The sequence below is a fragment of the Fragaria vesca genome, unplaced genomic scaffold (genome assembly GCF_000184155.1).
Source record: "Fragaria vesca subsp. vesca unplaced genomic scaffold, FraVesHawaii_1.0 scf0513126, whole genome shotgun sequence".
Taxonomy (NCBI): Eukaryota; Viridiplantae; Streptophyta; class Magnoliopsida; order Rosales; family Rosaceae; genus Fragaria; species Fragaria vesca.
The window spans coordinates 363,399-371,192 of NW_004443445.1; the positions used below are offsets into that span (position 1 = coordinate 363,399).

At 36.5% G+C, this 7,794-nt stretch overlaps 1 non-coding gene across 1 annotated transcript; it reads right to left on the reverse strand.

The window, feature by feature from the left end:
• Window positions 1–1,101: 1,101 nt before the first annotated feature.
• On the reverse strand, window positions 1,102–5,790 carry LOC101311934. The gene is made up of 2 exons (XR_185501.1): window positions 5,619–5,790; window positions 1,102–1,957 (listed from the first exon to the last, which is right to left on the reverse strand). It is a non-coding gene; the product is annotated as an uncharacterized LOC101311934 (transcript).
• Between the last annotated feature and the right edge of the window lie 2,004 nt (window positions 5,791–7,794).

Here is a 7,794-nt window from a genome sequence, read left to right on the forward strand (position 1 = left end):
GACATGCTTCCAAAAGCCAAGTCTTAACGAGGATGTTGCAGCGATCCCATTGCCCTTGTTCTTCTTTGTTGTGAAGTGGTCTTGTTATGGTTCCATTGATAAAACCATATTTGTTCTTGACTGCGAGTGCCATGGACATCGAGTCAGCCCAGTCGATGTAGTTGTCTTCCGTCAATGCTTGTGGCACAAGAATCATGCCAGGTTGATCGGAATGATGCATGTAGAGTGAATGATTAGGATTCTCCCATGGTGTTGATACTGCAGATGTGTCTGAGCCTTTCTTGTGCTCAGGAACAACTTTCTGATCATCATCGCCAGCCATGAGGTATGTTGATTCTGTAGAAAAGTTATGCGCTCAAGATCGTATGCTCTGGTACCATAAAGAGAATTATAGAGTGAAGAAAAGACTTCTTGATTTCATTCATCATGTGTGATACAGCTTTATATACAGAAAGCATTCTAATCTGATCCACTATTCTAGGAATAGCTATGGTAAGTATATCAATCTAATTACAGAATATTTGATACTGAATATGTCCCTGATTACTCGGGATCAATCTCCTCAATAGTCAGTGCCTAACATTCATTCTGGGGAATTTATTTTATGCTGTAAAAATCTTTATTGTTGAGGTAATTACTAACTCAATGTTCATCACAGAGAATGCGAAAAATGTTGCAATGAAGATGGCATGTGCAGCTGAGCTTGAAATCCAAGCATTGGCTGGCGCCATTTCACGCTTCATCAAGTAGACTGATCAGCAGGCTGTCAGTCACCCATTCTATGAACACTGTCTTGAAGGTGGTTCACTTTACTATCTAAAAGAAGCTACAAATTAATTTATAAAATTTTAGCCACTAGATCCAAACATGCATACTGTGTTCTGTGCTAGTGCTCATAAAATAGCTTTCCAAGTTTTATTTTTTTTGGCCAATAGCTGCACTGAAAGTTCTTGTCAGAGACTTGTTAAGCTAAAAGCTTCTGATGTTCTTAACACAGGCCATAGTTCCATAGCATTCTGTGAAAAACAAAAGTGGCGGTTGAAAGTATAGAATGGAACAAAATATGGACGGATTGAATATGTTGATTCAATCCTTTATCAAATCAAAAGCAACAGACACAAGAACACAAAGTTTGTTAACAACAGTGTAAACCTCCCTCGAGGAAATGTCACTGCGAGACTTTTAAAGTAGTCCACACTAAATCAAATCCACTATAAAGTAAGAATGATTACAGATCTATCAAGTAGTGATATTCAACACAATTACTTTACTAGTATTCCAAACTAACTTGACCTTACAACTGATAACCCTATTCTAACTCTCCTTGAATCTGATACGCATATGAAGAAACTGAACACGCCTTCTTTTCTTTTCAACTTCACTGATCTCAATCACTTATGCAAATGAATAATGAAGATCATATCAAACATATGAGAGATGAGAGAAATAGCATGAACACAATATGAACTCAGAAACAATGTATCAAAGCTTTTTCTATTCTCCAAAACTCTGCCTTTTCAGTTTCTCAAAAACCTATTAATGGAAAAGAGACTTCTCCCCCTCAGTTAATGCACATCAACACATAATGATTTGTTTAAGATAATCACAACAATATGTCAACTATCACTTTGTTTTGATATGGAAAATATATCAATCAACTAATCTGCTATAATTTGGGAAAACACAATTTTTCCAATTTAAACCAAAGTCATTTTAGGCAGATAAGATATTTTTCAAAACAAATGCGCATCAGAGTTTAAAACAAATCAATCATAGACAAAGATATCTTTTATTTGAGAAACTCATTTAATGCAGCATGTAATCACATAGAACATAATTAGAAAATCATGAATGCTATGTATAGTGATTTATCTTGATTGAGATCAAAACCGTGAATCTTCAATCCTTGACAAATTCTTTATCACTTTGATTTTGCTATCTTCAATATTGCAATATCCTGTCAAAAGAATACACAAGATAAATATAAATCTTGATATCACAATCTGATAGTAAATGAAGGAATTTCTAATCACATTAGAACTTCTTTCCTTACTTATTAGCATAGCAAAATATAGAGAATTTAAATCCAATATTAATACTAATCAAATTAGAATTAATAAGGAAGTTCAATCAGATATTCATGCACATAAAACCTAATCACAATAGGTTTCCTTATTTTCCCACACATACAAGTCCTAATCAAAGTAAGACTTATTTCCAACGTAACAAGCTAGTTATATAAGATAATTCTAATCCAACTAAATCGGAATTAGTGATAGAAATTATCATATCCAACTAGGGAACACATGAATCATGTACATGCACGGCATCCTAGCATTTTGTATAAGAATGCCAACACAATATATACTAATAGAGGTTTTTTGCACTTGACTATAGTCCCAGAATGCTATGGAACTATGGCCTGTGAAATATGAACACCTCCAAACTTAAAACTACAAGTGTGATTGCTGCAAGTTTAATGATTGTAGGAACAGCTTCTTGCTTTAACTCCTTACACGTACATGGTACAAAATAAGAGCGGCTTCTAGAAAATGTAGATCTTAAGGCTTGTTAAAGAGTTTGCACTGTGAGCTGCAAATATATTAGTTTGTCAATATGTTTATATATCTGTATGAAGTCCAAGTTGTGTAACTTGCATTTGCTCTTTACCATAAAATTGGTACTCATTTCATGGAATTGGGCATGAGAACATAGTATGACGTGTTTTGATGTTAGTACCGGAAATACATGCAGGGTAAAGCAATCAGAGCATCATCACCGCATAGAACTTGGGGCAAGGATGAAGCTGATGAGCTTCCAAGCGAGGTGCACGTAGTGCTGGTTATTTCAGATCTTCTATCCAAGATGCGATGGGGTTGGTCTGCTGTTTGTGTCTAATAATAAGGGGGTTATATATGCGATGCGTGTTGAAAATGTGCTCAAGTTTTGAAGCTGTACATGTTTTGTGCTATCAAAATGCATGAGTTTACAGAATGTATCAGGTACTTTGTATTAATTGGAAATAATACTTAAACAAAGATCAATAAGTTCTTGTAATACCCCTATGAAATTGATGGATTAGTTGGACTGTGTACAAAATTGTGATATAACAATAGAACAAGCACAGACAACAAAATATATGGAAGATATACAAAGAGAGCTAAATTTGGAAGAGAAAGAAGAGGAACGTGCCAAGGTGGAAGTGTGGAAATATGTGCTCAGTTTTCGAATATTGTAGTGGTAAAATCACTGAAACGTGCCATTGAGATTGGAGTAGTTGATGCTATTGATTGCCATGGAAGCCCCATGACATTCTAGTGTGATCCTCGCCTTCTACCCTTGAGGTTCCAATTTCACCACAATGTATACAAGAAATCTAACCCCACCCAAAAGTTAAACACAAACACCTTTGTCCCACCGCCTACTGAAATACGGCTAAAGCTAGCATGGCTGCACTTATTCCGGTAAGGCAATGTCACCAGTTGTTCTGGCAGTTAATTTCTAAGTAGCCTTGTTCTTGGGCTATCAACAAGCTCAAGGAATTACCTCAGCAGAGTTAAAACAATCATATCAGTTGATCTTGGATCAATATTTTCTTTTCATGTGTGTAATATATATAAAACTCAGTTACATAATTACATGTACATGTAGTGCCTTCTCTTCTCCTACTACAGTCGGACAACATCCCACATCGGGTAATAGAGGAGGCTGAGTCGGTATTGCTTCTATAAAAGGCAAAGTAACCCTTAGAGAAAAGCATCTTTGCGCTTGGGGCAATGACGCAGCTAATGAGGTACTAACCGAGGTGCGTCTATTGCTGGTTGAAAACTATTTCCAAACCCCCTCCTGGGCCTGGCTTCATCTCAGCCCCCTCGAGAATTTCCAAACCCCGCCGGGTTAAAGCCTTACAATTCTAGTTGAAGTTTTATGGTTATATAGGTATAAAATTTCTTTATATAATGAAAAAATTATTGTATTCTTCTAAGCGAACTCTTCTGCGACCTAATCCATTTATTAATGTGATGCAAGCTTGGCCCGACTACTTTATAGGCTTGTCCTTGGACTACTTCATGTTGTGTCTGTTGCTAAGGAGAGTGATCGAGTTGAGAATGTTGAAGGTGATGACATGTGTGATTGTATTCCAATGTATCGATACTGTCCTCATTCTTGCTTAGTAATCAAGCTACCTTTTCTTATATATGTTTATGACTTCTTTATTTTAACCATCATCAACTTTCCCTCGTGTGATTATTGTGTGATTATTTAGAGTGCTGCTATTAACACATCATCTTCTGCTATTAACACACCCATGACCCACTTTTGTTTATAAACTACCCAAATTACCCTTATTTAAATTTCTTTTCTGTTTTTATTTTTAACAACTAAATTATTTTGAAATCTTAAACCCACTTAAACAATAAATTTCTATTCACACCCCATCATTAATACATTTAATCAATTCACTTGCAGTAAATCTAGCTAAAGCTATTATTGTAGTATTGCAGCCCTAACTGCCGATCAGATGCTAATGAGTCATTTGTACTGCATATTTGTAACCTCAAATTTGAGGAATAATTTGAACAACCCTGGTAAAACAAAAAACAAAAAACAAAAAAAAAACCTTGCTGTTCTCACATTAAAGCAACCATGTCCATATTTAAATCTAAATTCTAAAACCACTGATTTAATGCCACAAGGATCATCTTAAACCACAACTGCCACTACAAGAATATTGCATATTGATAGCACTAATAATAGCGTTTATTCACTAAGTGCTATGATTGACCATTTTAGTCTAAAAATAATAATAATAATAATAATGGAAACTCTATCTAAAGTCTCGCTCCTATCGAAAATGAAGGCGGGGTCTAAATTTTCATTTCGCCTTTCCCACTTATCTTCCCCGCCCAAATAAAAAGTCAAAACAGTTGTTGAAAATGAAGGCGCATCACTTCTCCTTCTTCAGTTCCCATTTGTTCTCTCCACCCCGATCTCTCTCCCAATCCATCTCTGCCGCTCCCTCAACCGTCGTATGTTCTTACGTACTTTTGTGTTTGGCTAGCTCTCTATTTAATCATGTATGAAAGTACCAATACCCCTCCAACACTAAACATTCCCAGGTTTATTATGTAGTCAAGTTTCTGTTTTTCTTTAGACATCATACAAAGGATTGAAGGCAACATGAAGTTAACTATATGCTTTAGCTAATAAGATTGTTTCAGCTACCTCTAAATTTTATCTCACTTCCTGCCAGCTCCAACCAGCTTCTAGAATTGGGTTTTAGTCATTTTAGTTTGATATAGAATGAGAAACGGGATAAAGAGAGAGAACTAGGTCAATTATACTTAGCCGGAACAGAACACCCTAAGACTTATCTAATCAAAAGGCTATATATACAAACAAAAGTTGGGTATCAACAATTCCAATACAGCTTGAAAGCAATCGAATAACCAAAACTAGCAAAGCATAACAATTTCAATATTATCAATCAACTAAGGTCAATAAAACAAGTAAGACTGAAATAACTGAGAGAGAGAGAGAGAGAGAGAGAGAGAGAGAGATTGAAATACACCAAAACCAAAACCAAATATACATAATCATATCGTTTAGAATCTTACCAGGAACGATTGATTTAAGAGGGTTCGAATGATCACTAAAGTCTTGATCTTCTGTTGTGTCTCCATTGCAAATCACAGATATAACTTCCTCCAAAGATGGGTCTGAATCTGCTTCTTCTTCTTCCATGATTGCTTTGAATTTGATAGGTTTCAACGGAGAGGAATGACTGGTCTGCACGAAGTGGGTTTTGCTTTAAAGTAGATGAGTTTTGACGGATAAATGAGTGTTTATGCAAGTGGGTTTAGGATTCCAAGATAATTTAGTTGTTAAAAATAAAAACAAAAAGGAAATTTAAATGAGGGTAATTTAGGTAGTTTGTAAACAAAAATAGTCAGGGGTGTGTTTTTTTTTTTTTGATCGAATACGTTAGAGAACTTTATTGAAAAAATCACCGATTACACGGAGGGGATGCAAGCAAACCCTGTAACTCCCCAGGAGGGGCACCGACCCAACGGGAAGGAGAAGAGCAACTAAGAGCCAAACGAGCTAGCTTATGCGTTACCAAGTTGGACTCTTTGAAAACATGACTAAAAAAAGAAGAATTAAGAGACAACAGATCATGTTTAATATCCTCAACGATCATGCCGAAAGCAGAATCCTCCATATCAGACTGAGTAGCTTTAACCAGATTGAGACAGTCTGACTCCAAGACTATAGGAAAAAGCTGTAACTCCCTAGCCATCTCACAAGCCAATCTACAGCATAAGCCTCCACTAAGTCAGGGTGGTGTTAATAGTAAAAGAGGGTGCGTTAATGCACCCATTATTTAAGGTAAAGATACTTGTGTTGCTAATAACATAAATGCCTAAGCTACATCTTCCGTATGTTCTGCTAATATGCTTTAGAAAACATGGTCCCTCTATGCTTCTAGCAGTATTCGTGTAAGTTCTGATTATGGTGCTATTTGTGTATTGTAGTGCGTTCTTCATGATTGGGGAGATGAGGAATGCATCCGTATACTGAACAATGTAAGGAAGCGACTCCTAAGGAAAAAGGGGAGGGTGATAATTCTGGAAGCTGTTATACAAGAAGATGAGTTCAAAGAAGAGATAGCCAATGTGAGATTGATGATAGACATGGTGATGATGTCCCATACTAACAGTCTAACACTGGCAAAGAGAGGACTTTTAAGGAATGTCGATATGTTCTCGGGGAGCTGGCTTTAGCCGACACACAGCCACGCCTGTTAATAATGCAGTCCAATATGTTATGCAGGCTTTACCATAATGGTTGAAAACTGGTGGGATTTGTAGTCCTGACTTTCATGTTTTATTGTATCATTCGAGTTACATGTGCTGTTAATAATGCAGTCCAATATGTTATGCAGGCTTTTCCATAATGGTTGAAAACTGGTGGGATTTGAAGTCCTGAATTTCATGTTTTATTGTATCATTCGAGTTACATGTGCTGGTTCTCTTTGTAGTTATTGTGTGGGCAATAATACAATTTCTGCTGATATCTTTCAATCCCAATTTCTATGGAAAGTGAATTGTTAAGTAGAGATACCTGTGAAGTTGTTCTGGTAGTTAATTTCAAAGTAGGCTATCAACAAGCTGAAGCCTCAAGGAATTAGCTCAGCAGAGTTACAGCAATCACAGCAGTTGATCTTGGATCAATATTTTCTTTTCATGTGTGTAATATATATCTGAAATAGTGTAGTCTGTATGTCTTGGGGTCGATCCGTCCCACATCAAAAGTGTAAGCAAACATTCAACTGCGAGTAGTATACATTGAAGCATTCTGGTCTCTGTTAAACTCACGGAGCCATGCGTTGAGCACATAGCGAACTATTCTTTCGCCTTTTACTAAAGAATACCGTGTGCGCGACGCTTTAAGTGGCATACGCCTATTTTTGGAAGTGGCATACGCCTATTTTTGGAAGGGTGTACCTTTGGGGTTGCCCCTCAGATTCTAGTCTAATGCTTAAGGATAAACTTGAAAAGATTGAATAACAACGGATTAAAAGAAGCATGGCATATAGTAGTACAGAAAATTATACAGTGTATCCGAGTGCCACCCGTCGATTTTGAAAAAGTGCACCCGAGTGCCACCCGTCGATTTTGAAAAAGTCAAAAGGTTTTGTTAAGTCCGTATCAAAGTGGAGATTTTGAAAAAATCAAAAGGCTTTATTAAGTCCGCGTCGATTTTGAAAAAGTCAAAAGGTTTTGTTAAGTC